Source organism: Hemiscyllium ocellatum, chromosome 33, assembly GCF_020745735.1.
Source record: "Hemiscyllium ocellatum isolate sHemOce1 chromosome 33, sHemOce1.pat.X.cur, whole genome shotgun sequence".
Classification (NCBI taxonomy): Eukaryota; Metazoa; Chordata; class Chondrichthyes; order Orectolobiformes; family Hemiscylliidae; genus Hemiscyllium; species Hemiscyllium ocellatum.
Window position 1 is genome coordinate 24,772,209 of NC_083433.1, and position 16,408 is coordinate 24,788,616.

At 44.9% G+C, this 16,408-nt stretch overlaps 2 non-coding genes across 2 annotated transcripts; both read left to right on the forward strand.

The window, feature by feature from the left end:
• Window positions 1–768: 768 nt before the first annotated feature.
• On the forward strand, window positions 769–841 carry trnar-ccu (transfer RNA arginine (anticodon CCU)). Its single transcript has one exon. It is a non-coding gene; the product is annotated as a tRNA-Arg (tRNA).
• A 14,640-nt stretch (window positions 842–15,481) lies between these two features.
• Window positions 15,482–15,554, forward strand: trnar-ccu (transfer RNA arginine (anticodon CCU)). The gene has a single exon. It is a non-coding gene; the product is annotated as a tRNA-Arg (tRNA).
• The last annotated feature ends 854 nt before the right edge of the window (window positions 15,555–16,408 follow it).

The following is a 16,408-nucleotide window of genomic DNA, read 5'->3' on the forward strand; positions in this document are numbered from 1 at the left end:
TGAAACATTAGTGCGTCCCTCAGTGTGTCGTTCCAGATCTTGGAATATGCTCGGCTGTAGCACTCGTTTAAGATCAACTATTCCCAGTAGAGTATTGTCCCTGTGTTTTTGTGGCTTAATGGGTAAGACTGTAGCTTCTGATGTCGTGGATTGGTGGTTCCAATCCCTTTTGGGGTGTTGACTTTTTAAGCCTGGTCTTTGTGGTGGCTGATTTCCGTCCCATATCAACTCCATCTCAATCCAAATTGACTGGACCTTTTTTAACGACTCTGTTAAAAATCATTGTGCCCGTGTTGAGATTATGGCAAATGCTGTTTAGTAGAAACTTATACAAGATAATTCCAGGATTAGGGAGATCTTGGGGTGAAGTGTATGATAGAGACAGCACAGCCACAATGGGCTGAATGCCCGCTAAGATTCTGTTGATTTGTCCTCAATGCAGCTTTTTGCAACATCTCCACTTCCTCCTTCCCCAGTAACTGCAAATATCTTCATGGTGCTGCACAAAATAACATTGAGCCCTTTGCTATTTTCCTGTCTGCTCCATTTTCCTCAGACTTGAGTTGTTCAAAGTTGGAGTTTGGTTAATTTCTCATCTGTCCGTTTGGGGAGAAATGGGAGGCCGGATCAATTTATCAAGCAGCCAACAATTTAGCATGAGATGGAAGGGGTAAGAACCAATTAGTGAGAGGACAACACACAGACACACACACTAGGAGAGGTCAGGGTGCAGTATTTAAAGGCTGCCATTGCAGCTTGACATGTGCAGCCCCAGTGGCCTAATGGATAAGGCACTGGCCTCCTAAGCCAGGGATTGTGGGTTCAAGTCCCATCTGGGGTGTTTCTATGGCTTGCCCTTTGCTTTGGAAAAATCCCCATCTTTGTATTCAGTTGATGGTCAGTGGTATCCAACATGACCTTGCACAAGATTTTGCAGGATTGAATCTTGAAGGTGGTGATCAAGTGACTGCTGTTTCTGAATGGGGACGAGATTCCTGACAGTGCGGTTGGAGAGGTTGCTTTTGGAAGCCAGCTCTCATCACACTCTCATCAACAAACCAACCCTTCAACACTGATCCCTCCAGAACATCAGATATTACTGACAGCGAATACCCTTGCCAACTTTTATAGGTACACCATAGACAGTATTCTGTCTGGATGTATCACTACCTGGTATGGCAACTGTACCATTCAAGATCGGAGATGGTTACAGAGAGTGGTGAACTCGGCCCAGACAATCACAAATGCCAACCTCCCATCTATAGAATCCATTGACCAGGCCCAGTGTCAAGGAAAGGCTGCCAGTATTCTCAAAGATCCATCCCACCCTGGCAATGCTTAAAATGATGACCCCTCGTATAAGACATTTCTGCTCTGGGAAATAGTCTCTGGCTATCGACTCTATCCATGCCTCTCATTATCTTGTACACCTCAATTAGGTCCCCTCTCCTCCTCCTTTTCTCCAATGAGAAAAGTCCGAGCTCAGTCAACCTCTATTCATAAGATAAGCCCTCCTGTCCAGGCTGCATCCTGGTAAACCTCCTCTGAACCCTCTCCAAAGCATTCACATCTTTCCTATAATAGGACGACCAGAACTTGCCGCAGTATTCCAAGTGCGGTCTAAGCAAAGAAAGCATTTGTCGTCAATGCAACTTTTTGCAACATCTCCACCTACTTCTTCCCCACTAAGTGCAAATATCTTGAAAGTGCTCCACAAAATAACATTGAGCCCTTTGCTATTTCCCTGTCTGCTCCATTTTCCTCAGACTTGAGTTGTGCAATGTTGGAGTTTGATTGGTTTCTTGTCTGTCCGTTTGGGGACAAATGGGAAGCGAGATTGATTTATCAAGCAGCCAATTTTTTAACATGAGATGGAAGTTGTACAAAACAATCAGTGAGAGTATAAAACTGAGAAAAACACAATACGAGCCATCAGCGTGCAGTATTTAAAGGCTACCAGTTTATCAGCAGACCTGTATTACCAGTGGCCTGATGGATAAGGTGTTGGGCTGTAATAGCAGGGATTGTGGGTTCAAATCTGATCATGAGTGGCTAACTTTCATAGCTTGTCCACTTTCAATTTTATTTCTAAACGACATTATAAAATTCCCATGTCTGCATTCAGTTGATGGGAAGAGGTGTCCAACATAATCTTGCACAAAGTTGCTGGGGATCTGCAGGCTGGGCCGGGGGCCTGGCCTTGGACACTGCTCCATCCGTCTTCAACATCTCTGGACGATGAAAACGCAGGAATGTTGATTTTTCACAATGTCCTGGAACTCCACAACATTTTCAGAGTCCTAGGATATCGCGATGGAACGGATTGGGCGCTTGTGCTGTGGTGCCGAGCTCTGCAACACCATCGTCCGAGATCACCACCATCTTGGATCCTCACAGTGCATTGAGAGGAGAAAATCCACAAAAACACACAATGAGAGGTCAGGGCGCAGTATTTAAAGTCTGCCATGCTGCATGTAACTGTGCAGCTCCAGTGGCCTAATGGATAAGGCACTGGCCTCCTAAGTCAGGGGTTGTGTATCCAAGTCCCATCTGGGGTGTCTGACTTTTCCTTGTGTGTCCTTAATCTGCTTTGCAAACAACCGCTTATCTGCGTTCAGTTGATGGGAATGGGTTGTTCCCTGTCGCCTTACGCAGCACTTTTGGGGATCTGCAGGATTAAAGCTGAATTCCCTGAAAGAGACTGCACAGTCACAATGGCTGAAAACCTGCTGAGAATCTCCTGGAGATGGCATGGTGGCTCAGTGGGTAGCACTGCTGCCTCGCAGCATCGGGGACCTGACTTTGATTCCTCCCTTGGCTTTCTGTTTGTGTAGAGTTCGCACATTCCCTCCATGGGGTACTGCGGGTGCTTTGCTTTCCTCCCACAGCCCAAAGATGTGCAGGTTCGGTGGATTGGCTTTGGGGAATGCAGGGTGAGAGGATAGTGGTTGGGCCTGGATGGGACGCTCATCAGAGGCTGAGTGTGGATGTGATGGGCTGAATGGCCTGCATATCTCATGCGAGGACTTTGATGAACAGATTTGGACCAGATTGTCAGAGCTCCACTGCAGGACCCAGTCAAGGCTTTGCTAAGTGTTTGGCGTTCAGGTGTGTTTTCCTCCTCTCCTGTCCCTGATCTTCCAGAATCTTCTGTGACTTTGGCCAATACGGTCATGAGCTGGGTTCACATCATCCAATGGGGTCTCACCAATACCCTTCACTGTTGTCATGCCAGGAGCTAGAAAGTGGATTGTCTCAGGCTGACCCTTCTCCAATATACAACCCTCAGTCTGGTTGGAACTGGTTCTTCTTGAATCTTTGTAACTCTTTGATCTTAGCTGCACTGTTCTCTGGAGCTGATAGCTGCTGTTTCATTTAGTTTGGCCAATTTTCCGTCAGGTCAAATTTCTCCAGCTGAGGATCAATTGAGAATGCCTGACTTTGTTGCCATGGTCACCTGACCACACAGGATTAAGATCAGCTGCTCAGTGAAGGGTTCAACAAAATCAAAACCCCAAATAAGATTTGAGCCCACAATCTCTGGTTTAGGAAGTTAGTGCCTTCCCCATGAGGTCACTGGGGCTCCAACAGATAGACCTACCTATCTATGGATAAAGCAACTTCTGTTTTGGTTGTGTTGGTGTCAGTCTAAACTATATTCAGTCAATGTTCCCACTTGAACCACAGATTACCTGCATGTTTGGTATTTATGATAAGGTCCAATATGTCAATGGAAATGATTGAAATCTGTGTGTTCAAGGTTCCAACTGATGGGCTATGCATTTGGGTCCTTACCCTTCTTAGTCAAGGTATTGAATACAATTGCAAGGAGGCTATGATGGAGACGTGAGGTAGTTAGGCCATCGTTGGATAACTTGGAGTGCCACATCCACAGATTGGACAAACATTTGTGGGAAGGCAACTGCTGATAATCACCAGCCTCTGAGTCAGAGTCGGGGTCAACGACAGAGTTTATTGTACAAGGAAATACCGGAGCTCCGGGGAGAGAGCGGCACCAACAGCACAGTGGTCAGCTGTGATTCTTCTCTCACCCCGGAGCACATGTCAAGATACTGTTATACATTTTGTGATATAATAGGTCAGTGATGAGGTTATTGTCTCTGTAACATGGCTTGTTTATTGTAAACATTGCAGAATCCTTGATCGTTTCATGCAGTTATTGTTCGTTCCAGTACAGCCTTTGTTAATTTCAGTGCAGTTGTTGTCAGTTTCAGCGTCTGCGCGGATGTCCGTTGCTGTAGTAATGGGCGCTAATCGCTCTTCCTGAGAAGGACGATTACTGCCGCCCTGGCTATTATCACTCTGTATTGAGTCTGTACCTAACAGTTAGCATTTCTATCAAAGGTGTTGGCTGAACCCTGACCCTTCGGCGGGCAGTATATGTTATTCATGTGTATTGTCTCTCCCATCCACCTTAAACTAATCAACTCGGCTGTGAGTGCATTGTGCTGGCATTCTGGTGGCCCCAGGCAGTGTCTGTGTTTGCTCTGCTGTCTCTCTCCATATTGTGGTCCGGCGGCCATCTTGTGTGCCAAGTGGCCAACTGATGGCTCAGCAGCCATCTTGTGTGTCCGTGTGCCTAGTGTCACCCTGTCCCGTGCCATCTCCCACTTCACTCCCCACTTTGTGGTCAAGAAGGCGAGGGTATTAACTGGAACAATCCATGTTGGGCCATTGGAATCTCCTTCCTGTCCCGATATAGGGCTGGCTCTCTTCCACAAAGGGGGGGGCCTCTCAAGTTCGGGCAGATCTTCTCTCTCTCCAGATTTTGTTTATTGAAAAAATATACTTTCTTCATAAAAAGTCAAATAGAAATGCATACAAAGGTTCTAAATCAGTTGTGTACAGTTGATGCAGAGAGAAAAGAACCAACAAAACACTGGAATTTTGACATTTCTCAAAGCTCTGTGTCGTGAAAAAAAAGGCATTTTGTACTTGGGCAGGAAACGATCTCTGTTCATTGTCAGGCACCAAGAGGGTCTGAGAATTGAAAGAACGATGTGATAATTTATCAGAAAGACCTGAGACTGTGTTGTTTCCCTGTTCCACCTTGGCAGCAGCTGCCTGAAACATTAGTGCGTCCCTCAGTGTGTCGTTCCAGATCTTGGAATATGCTCGGCTGTAGCACTCGTTTAAGATCAACTATTCCCAGTGGAGTATTGGCCCTGTGTTTTTGTGGCTTAATGGGTAAGACTGTAGCTTCTGATGTAGTGGATTGGTGGTTCCAATCCCTTTTGCGGTGTTGACTTTTTAAGCCTGGTCTTTGTGGTGGTTTCCGTGCTAACTGATCGAAGGACATCATTGTGTCTCCCTCAAACAAATCACCCACGCAAGACACACCCCTCTCTGCCCAATGTTTGGATCCTGAATCTATCACCCCCAGTTGAAAACCCGGCATACCCGGTGTAAGAGAAGATGTCTTGCCAATATTACCTTCCCTCTGCCGAATTGCCCTCCATGCTTTAACTGTATTGATAACTATTGGGTTATAGAAATATTCCCTAATTGTCCTCATTTTGTCCAAACACAGCAAGCGAGTAAGCGGGACACCTTAGCCTGGGAGGTTTCAATATCTAACCGTATTGAAAGAGGGTCCCCACAAGCCCAATCACTCATGTAGGATAAAAGCGAGCTTAGTTGGTAGCTTTTAATGTCTGGGAGATCCACTCCCCCCAGTCTGTGAGACAGTTGCAGTTTAGCTAATTTAATGAGGGGCCACTGACGATGCCAAATAAAGGGGCTGAACCTGTTTGAAAATCAGATTTATTGAAAATCAGGGGGAAGCATCCATATAGGGTATAACAAACGGGGGGGGAATATTAATCTTAATAAGCGCTATCCAACCCAACCACGAGACTAGAAGCGCCTCCACCTTTGAAGATCTTGTTTGATTTTGTCAAATAATTGAACAAAATTGGCTTTGAACAGCCGATTCAGAACTGGAGTAATGAACATGCTCAAATACACGAAACACCCTTGTGACCATTTCAATGGGAATCGATATTCACCCTCAAGACTTAACACCTTCATAAGACCACCCATAGGCATAGCCTCTGATTTTGCAAGATTCATCTTGTCCCCTGAAAAGGTGCCAAACACACAGATACATGCTAACAGGCGAGGTTCTGAAACTGCTGGATTGGACGAAAGAATTAGGACATCGTCCACATACAATAAACTCTTATGTAAATTTGACCCCACGTCTGGAACTGATATATTGGGATCCCTATGAATGGCCTCCACCAATGATTCAATCCCCACTGTAAAAAGCAGTGGCGAAAGGGAACCCATCAGGACCGGGTGCCTTTCCACTCTGAAGCTGCTTCACAGCCTCCTGCACCTCTTGCTCTGATAAGGGGACATTGAGGAAAGACTCTTGTTTGGGGGTCACACCCGGGAGCTCCAGATCCCTGAATAAAGCCTCCATTTTGGCCCGCCCCTCCTCACAAAACTCAGATTGGTATAATTTAGAGTAAAATCTCTGAAATGACACATTAATCTTTTTGGAGTCACATGTTTGGTTCCCAGACCCTTCTTGAGGGGCGCTCCTTTTCCTGGCGAGATATGCTAAGTATTTGCCAGGCCTGTCACCATGATTATATAACCTTTACTTTGCAAAAGTAAGCTCGTTCTTTGCTGTCTGCGTGAGCACGGAATTCAATGCAGACCGCAGCGCCGTAATCCTCTGTAACTTGACCAACGAGGGCCTGTCAAAGTAGGCCTTCTCAGCTGCCTTCAACCGTGCTTCGAGGAGACGTTGCTGCTCATCCTTCTGCCGCCTCCTACTGGCAGAGTAGGAAATAACTAACCCACTGGCATCGGCTTTGGCAATTTCCTAAAAGAAGGATGAGCTACTAACTGAATGTGAGTTAATGTCTAGGAACGCCCAAAATTCCCAAGAGAAATGCTCCACAAATGTATTATCTTTGAGGATAAAGGGATCCATTTTCCAATGCCTTGGACCCACTGTAACGTCCTTAATCTTAACCAACAGGTACACTGGAGTGTGATCAGAAATGGTAATATTACCGATCGTACCACATGCCACCAAGTCCAGGGTTACCACGGGGATTGGAAAAAAATCAATCCTGGTGTGACATCTGTGTGGATTGGCAAAAAAAATGTAAAATCCCTGCCTGTAGGTGGAGACACCTCCAGATGTCCACCAACCCTCACTCCACACTCAGATCCACTAATTGTTTAATTTGTACAGAGGGGATCGGTGGTGGGGGGAGGGGGGTGTGTGCCTTTGGGTAACCTCTATACTGTGGGATCCAGGAGACAGTTAACATCTCCCCCTTTAATGATATGCCAGGACTCTAGATTGATCAATTTAGAAAACACATCTGGCAAAAGGTTGAGGGGATGAGCTGGAGGGCAATGAACATTGAAAACACCATATTCTTCCCCATTTATCAAGGCTATAAGAATTACAAACCTCCTCTGTGTGTGTCTTTAACACACTCCAGTAACTTAACTGGGAGATTCCTCCTCACCAATACAACCACTCCCCTACTTCTGGTATTAGATGATGTGAAGTAAACCCAATCAAAACCATTCTGCTGTACTTTCAAATGCTCTCTGTCATCCAAGTGCATCTCCTGTAACAAAGGAATATCAACTTTCTCATTTCTAAGACTCAAAAGTACCTTCTTCTTCTTAATTGGTGAGTGACTTCCCTTGATATTCCAGGTTCACCATTTAATCAAGTCATTAGCCATAACCTTCTGCAGTAACATTTAAATTCCAGAGAGGAGGAACTCAAGCCACAAATCACTGAGCCTTAGTGTGATATGATCCATCAAATATAAAAACTACATAAACTGAAACCACTACATTTAACAAACCTACAAATCTATCAAAGATTAAAAGCAATACAAACCATCATATAAAGTGCCAATGGCGCTGAACAGGGGAACTCACCTCCTGCCCAAAGGGGGCAACTACCCATCCCAAACTGCCCATAAGTGGGCATCTAGTCATCCCAACCAGTTTCCCTCCTCCTAGCTAGAGCCGTAGCACAAACACAAGCAGAATAGAAAGTAAATATACCATAGAATAGCAATGTGAATAAAGGTAAAAATAATTTAAAATAGATGGGGTAAATACCCCACCCATCCTCTGGTATAACTTCACTTAGAAATTGAAAGTACACAGCTCAACCGCCACCAAACATAGTTCAAACCGGATTATTACCAATAGGGAAAAAAAGGAAAAGAAAATTCCAACTGGACTTCCTCTGCTTTTTTTAAAAAACAACAAAGACATAACCAAACAACTTTATTTGTAGATACTAAATTGTTCAGATTCGGTTAATTTGTCCACAAAGTCTCTTGCCTTCTCCGATGTATCAAAGAGATGTCCGGATCCATGTAAGGTTAGCGGAGCACCGCCGGATACCTCAGAGAGTACTGGATCCCAAACTCCCTCAGTCTTCTCTTGGCAGAAACATTATCCTTCGGGGGCGGGAATTAAACAGCCATGGCTGACAAAGGAAGTCAGGAAATGTATCATAGAGAAAGAGAGCGCCTATAAAGTGGCCAAGAGCACTAGGAAATCAGAAGATTGGGAAGACGACAAAAACAAACAGAGGATAACAAAGAAATAGAAATAGGAAGGAGAGGATCAAATATGAAGGTAAGCTAGCCAATAATATTCGAAACGATTGTTAAAGTTTCTTTCAAGACATAAGAAACAAACGAGAGGCAAAAGTAGAAATTGGGCCGTTCCAAATTGATGCAGGAATGCTCGTGAAGGGATATAAGGAAATGGCTGAAGATTAGATTAGATTACTTACAGTGTGGAAACAGGCCCTTCGGCCCAACAAGTCCACACCGACCCGCAACCCATCCATCCCCCTCACCTAACACTATGGGAAATTTAGCATGGCTAATTCACCTGACCCGCACATCTTTGGACTGTGGGAGGAAACCGGAGCACCCGGAGGAAACCCACGCAGACACAGGGAGAACGTGCAAACTCCACACAGTCTGTCGCCTGAGTCAGGAATTGAAGCCGGGTCTCAGGCGCTATGAGGCAGCAGTGCTAACCACTGTGCCACCGTGCCGCCCTAATTTGGTAAATACTTTGTGTCAATCTTCACAGTGGAAGACATGGGCATTATCCTAACAATTAAGGAGAGTCAGGGGTCAGATTTGAATATGGTAGCCATTACAAAAGAGGAAGTGCTAGAAAAGCTAAAAGATCTAAAAATTGATAAATCTCCTGGCCCCGATGGTCTATATCCTAGAGTTCTGAGGGAGGTGTCTGAGGAAATAGTAGAGGCTATTTTCAATCTTTCAAAAATCGCTGGAGTCAGGGAAATTCCCAGATGATTGGAAAATCACTGTGGTAAACCCCTAGTTCAAGAAAAGATCAAGATAAAAGATGGAAAATTATAGGCCGGTTAGCCTAACCTCAGTTGTAGGTTAAATTCTAGAATCCATCATTAAGGATGAAATTTCTAAATTCTTTGAAGTGCAGGGTTGGATTAGAACAAGCAGAATGGATTTAGTAAGGGGAGGTTGTGCCTGATAAACCTGTTAGAATTCTTTGAAGAGGTAACAAATAGGTTAGACCAGGGAAACCCAATGGATGTTATCTACCTAGATTTCCAAAAGGCCTTTGATAAGGTGCCTCACGGGAGACTGCTGAGTAAGGGGAGGGTCCATGGTGTTCGAGGTGAGCTACTGGTATGGATTGAGGATTGGCTGTCTGACAGAAGGCAGAGAGTTGGGATGAAAGGTTCTTTCTTGGAATGGCAGCTGGTGACAAGTGGTGTCCCGTAGGGTTCAGTGTTGGGGCCGCAGCTGTTCACTTAATATATTAATGATCTGGATGAAGGGACTGGGGTTATTCTGGCGAAGTTCACCGATGATGCAAAGTTAGGCAGACAAGCAGGTTGTTCTGAGGAGGTGGGAGGCTGCAGAAAGATTTGGACAGTTTAGGAGAGTGGTCCATGAAATGGCTGATGAAATTCAATGTGAGCAAATGCTAGGACTTGCACTTTGGAAAAAAGAATACAGGCATGGACTATTTTTTAAACAGTGAGAAAATTCATAAAGCCAAAGTACAAAGGGATCTGGGAATGATAGTCCAGGAATCTCTAAAGGTTGACTTGCAGGTTGAGTCCGTGCTTAAAAAAACAAATGTAATGTTGCCATTTATCTCAAGAGGGTTGGAATGTAAAAGCAGCGATGTCCTTCTGAGACTTTATAAAGCTCTGGTTGGGCCCCATTTGAAATACTGTATCCAATTTTGGGCTCCACACCTCAGGAAGGACATACTGGCACTGGAGCATGTCCAGCGGAGATTCACACGGTTGATCCCTGGAATGGTAGGCTTAACATACAATGGTCAGCTGAGAATCCTGGGATTGTATTCATTAGAGTTTAGAAGATTGAGGGGAGATCTAATACAAATTTACTAGATAATGCATGGCTTAGAAAGGGTGGATGCTGGGAAAGTGTTTCCATCAGGTGAGGATACTAAGACCCATGGGCACAGCCGGAGAATTAGAGGGGGTCAATTTAGAATGGAAATGAGGAGACATTTCTTCAGGCAGAGAGTGGTAGGCCTGTGGAATTCATTGCCGTGGAGCGCAGCGGAGGCCATGGATGTTAATTGTCTTCAGGGCAGAGATTGATAAATTCTTGATCACGCGAGGAATTAAGGGTGACGATGAGAGTGCCACTAAGTGGCATTGAAATGCCCATCATTCACGATTGAATAGCAGGGTGGATCCGATGGGCTGAATGGCCTTACTTCCATTCCTCTGTCTTATGCTCATCATCGTAAGGTTTTCTTTTTTGGTTTCCCACCGCTGAGAAGTCCTGGAAAGGTATGAGCTGAGAGCCCTCGTAAATTAGGGCCTTCAGATCCATCCCCTGGGTTAGATTTCCCACAGGTGTGGAAACAGGTAACACTGTGGGCAATTTAACATGGCCCATTCACCTTTGTACTGTGGGAGGAAACCAGAGCAATGTATAAACTCCACACAGGCAGTTGCCTAAGGCTGGAATTGAATCTGGGACCCTGCTATTGTGAGGCAGCAGTGCTAACCACTGAGCCACCTGATTCTGGGAGCTGCCACAATTCTCTCCTTAGCTCTGTAGTTCATGCAGTTTTTGAGCAAAGTAAAATGTAGTTCTGCAAATACAAATTCACCCACAAATGTATGTGTGTGTGTGTGTGTGTGTGTGTGTGTGAGAGAGAGAGTGTGTACGCGTGTGTGTGCACGTGCGCATATGTGTGTGTGTGTGCGTATGTGTGCATGCGTGTGTGTTTGTGTGTGTGTGTGTGTGTGCCTGAGTGTGTGTGTGTTTGCGTGTGTGTATGTGCACGCACGCGTGTGTGTGTGTGTGTATGGAGAGGAGGGGTGGAGTTGTTATGAGTGTCAATAGAGAACACTTCAGCAATTCGGGGCACTCGACCTCGGACCTTCCTCCAAGGGGGACTTGGGGACAGGCAACAATGACAAGTGGCCGAGCAGAGGCTGATCACCAAGTTTGGGAACAATGGAGATGGCCTCAACTGGGACATTACAGGTGACCCCATTCAACTGCACACACACACACACACACACACACACACATACACACACACACACACACACACACTCACACATACACACACATACGCATACACACACATACATACACACACTCACAAACACGCATGCACACTCACACATACAAACACGCATACACACACATATACACACAAACACACACATAAACACACACACAAACACACACATGCACACATATACACACATTCACACACACATATACACACACACACACATACACACACATGTATACACACACTCACAAACACGCATACACACACACACACAAACATGCATATACACACACATACACACACATACGCATACACAAACACACATATACACACACACAAACACACACACACATGCACACATATACACACATACATACACACACAAACACACACACACACACACAAACATGCACATACACACACGCACGTATACATACACACATACACTGCTGAAAATGTGTTGCTGGTCAAAGCACAGCAGGTTAGGCAGCATCTCAGGAATACACACATACACACAAACACCCACACATACACATACGCACCCACATACACAAACACATACACACACATACACATACATCCACACACATGCATGCACATACACACACATATACACACACATACACACACATACACACCTACAAACCCTCACACACATACACATATACACACACATACGCACACACACATGCATACACACACGCACACACATACACACACACATACACACCAACGCACACACACACATATACACACACATATACACACACCCACACACACATACCCACATGCACACACACAAACACGCATACACACACATATACACACACACAAACACTACCTACACATACACACACAAACACACACATACACACACACACATACACACACACATATACACACAAACACACATATACACACATACATACACATATACACACACATACACACACACACGTACACACACACGCACATACACATAAACACACACATGCATGCACATATACACATACACATATACACACACATACAAACACATACACACACATACACCCACACACGTGCACACGCATACACGCGCACACATATGCACACACATACACACTCATACACATACATACATATGTACACACACGCATACACACACATGCACACACATATGCATACACACATACACACACATAAACACACACACACTCACAAACACGCAAACACACACACAAACACACGCATACACACACATACACACACACACATGCACATACAGACACACATGCACACACATACACACACACAAACAAACACACACTCACAAAAACGCATACACACACACACAAACAAACACACACTCACAAACACGCATACACACACATACACACACATACGGGCGGCACGGTGGCACAGTGGTTAGCACTGCTGCCTCACAGCGCCTGTAGACACGGGTTCAATTCCCGACTCAGGCGACTGACTGTGTGGAGTTTGCACGTTCTCCCCGTGTCTGCGTGGGTTTCCTCCGGGTGCTCCGGTTTCCTCCCACAGTCCAAAGATGTGCGGGTCAGGTGAATTGGCCAAGCTAAATTGCCCGTAGTGTTAGGTAAGGGGTAAATGTAGGGGTATGGGTGGGTTGCGCTTCGGCGGGTCGGTGTGGACTTGTTGGGCCGTAAGGGCCTGTTTCCACACTGTAAGTAATCTAGTAATCTATACACACACACATACATGCACATACACACATACGTACATACACACAAACACCCACATACTCAAACACAAACACACGCACACCTACAAACCCTCACACACAAAAACGCATACACACATACACACACATACACACACATACGCACATTTACATAAACACACACATGCATACACATGTACACACACATACATACACATACACCCACAGACGTGCACACACATACACGCACACACATTCACACCAATCCACACACACACACATATACACACACATACACACACATACACATACACATACCCACCCACACACACGTATTCATACATATTCACACACCAACACACACATAGACACACACACATATACACACACACACACACACATATAAGTCTGAGTTGATGAACTTGTACTTACAGAATTACATTTTACTTTGCTCAAAAACTGTATGAATCCATGTAAGATGCTGTAAATCTGTTTTTTAGATTAGAATCAGTCTGACCATTGTGTCACAGACAGCCTCACACAGGGGAGCTCACACCTTCAATACATCATCTGGGCCGACATGACACCAATTGTTAAAGTTCGCTTGAGAATGTAACTTTGAATAAAAGTTTTGCAATTGACATATGAAAGAACTAAAACCAATCTGGCCATTCTAAAAGATGAGAGATTTAACAAACAATCCAGGTCTTTCTCAAGATACAATTTCAATTGCATCACACTGTAAACATTTGGTATAAATTCCGTGTTTTGCAATCTTATTCTCCACAACCACCTGATGACGGAGCTGTGCTCCGAAAGCTGGTGCTTCCACATGTTCGACTATAACCTGGCGTTGTGTGAGTTTTAAATCTGGCATTCACCCATCTCCTGACGGTTGAGCAGACATCTCAAGGCCAGGACAGCGGCCCTCTGCAGGGATACAAATCGACTCCTTCTTTGGTCGCTCCACGATGGATCTCTCTGATGACTGTTCCCGTTCGTTGGTTGGCTCATTGGGATCATTGCTGACATCTTGGAAGAATTCCTGGAGTCTCATTGGTCTGATGAATTCCTCACAACTTTACTCAAGTATTCTTGTTGGTGATGGGGACAAAGGGAGGCTACATTTGATTTGCGTTTCAACTTGATTTTATTAACAAAGTATTAAAACAGTTTGTAACATCATTTGGAAATGCATACAAAGGTTCTAAATCAGTTGTGTACAGTCTATGCAGAGAGAAAAGAACCAACAAAACACTTGAATGTTGACATTTCTCAAATCTTCTGTATACTTGTGGAAAGAAAGGCAGTTTGTACTTGGGCAGAAAACGATCTCTGTTCACTGTCAGGCACCAAGAGGGTCTGAGACCTGAAAGAACGATGTGATAATTTGTCAGAAAGACCTGAGACTGTGTTGTTTCCCTGTTCCACCTTGGCAGCAGCTGCCTGAACCTTTAGTGCGTCCCTCAGTGTGTTGTCACTGATCTGGGAGTGGGCTTGGCTGTCACACTCATTTGAGGTCAACTGTTTCCAGTGGTCTGCCCATATAGTGCCCTAGTGGCCTAATGGCTATGGCACTGGCCTCTGAAATCTGGGATTTCAGGGATTTCGTTTTTAAGCCTGGTCTTTGCAGTGGCTGATTTTCATCCCATGTCAACATCATCTCAATCCAAATGGACTGGACTTTTTTTAACGACTCTGTTAAAAATCATTGTGCCCGTGTTGAGATTATGGCAAATGGTGTTCAGTAGAAACTTATACAAGATAATTCCAGGATTCGGGAGATCTTGGGGTGAATTGTCTGAAAGAGACAGCACAGCCACAATGGGCTGAATGCCCGCTAAGATTCTGTTGATTTGTCCTCAATGCAGCTTTTTGCAACATCTCCACTTCCTCCTTCCCCAGTAACTGCAAATATCTTGAAAGCGCTGCACAAAATAACGTTGAGCCCTTTGCTATTTTCCTGTCTGCACCATTTTCCTCAGACTTGAGTTGTTCAAAGTTGGAGTTTGGTTGATTTCTCATCTGTCCGTTTGGGGAGAAATGGGAGGCCGGATCAATTTATCAAGCAGCCAACAATTTAGCATGAGATGGAAGGGGTAAGAACCGATTAGTGAGAGTCCAACACACAGACACACACACACTGAGAGAGGTCAGGGTGCAGTATTTAAAGGCTGCTATTGCAGCACTGCATGTGGGGCCCCAGTGGCCTAATGGATAAGGCACTGGCCTCCTAAGCCAGGGATTGTGGGTTCAAGTCCCATCTGGGGTGTTTCTATGGCTTATCATTTACTTTGAAAAATCCACATCTTTGCATTCAGTTGATGGTCAGTGGTATCCAACATGACCTTGCACAAGATTTTCCAGAATCTTGAAGGTGTTGATCAAGTGGCTGCTGTTTCTGGATGGGGACGAGATTCCTGACAGTGCGGTTGGAGAGGTCGCCTTTGGAAGCCAGCTCTCATCAAACTCTCATCAACAAACCAACCCTTCAACACTGATCCCTCCAGAACACCGGATATTCCTGACAGCGAATACCCTTGCCAACTTTTATAGGTGCACCATCGACAGCATTCTGTCTGGATGTATCACTACCTGGTATGGCAACTGTACCATTCAAGATCGGAGACGGTTACAGAGAGTGGTGCACTGGGCCCAGACAATCACAAAGGCCAACCTCCCATCTATAGAATCCATCTACCAGGCCCAGTGTCAAGTAAAAGCCGCCGCATTCTCAAAGATCCACCCCACCCTGGCAATGTTTTTCTACAACCACTACCATCAGGGAGAAGGTACAGAAGCCTGAACACACACACACCAGCCGGTTTGGAAACAGTTTCTACCCGACTGTTGTTAGAATACTGATCGGTCTCACAGACTCTTAATATTTGCCTGTCACTGTGTTGTTGTTCCTGCTGCTGTTTCCCTATTATTTACTTATCGATGCTACTTAACTCTGGGAGCTGCCTGTATTGCTCACAAGGCAAAGCTTTTCACTGAGCCTATCATTACTTGCAAACCAAATATTTTCAATGAATCTTCCACCTTTAGGGTCACTGTTATCTTGGTCCAACTCATCGAATTTAAATATAAATTATTGTGTGTGTGGAATAACTTTAATTCACC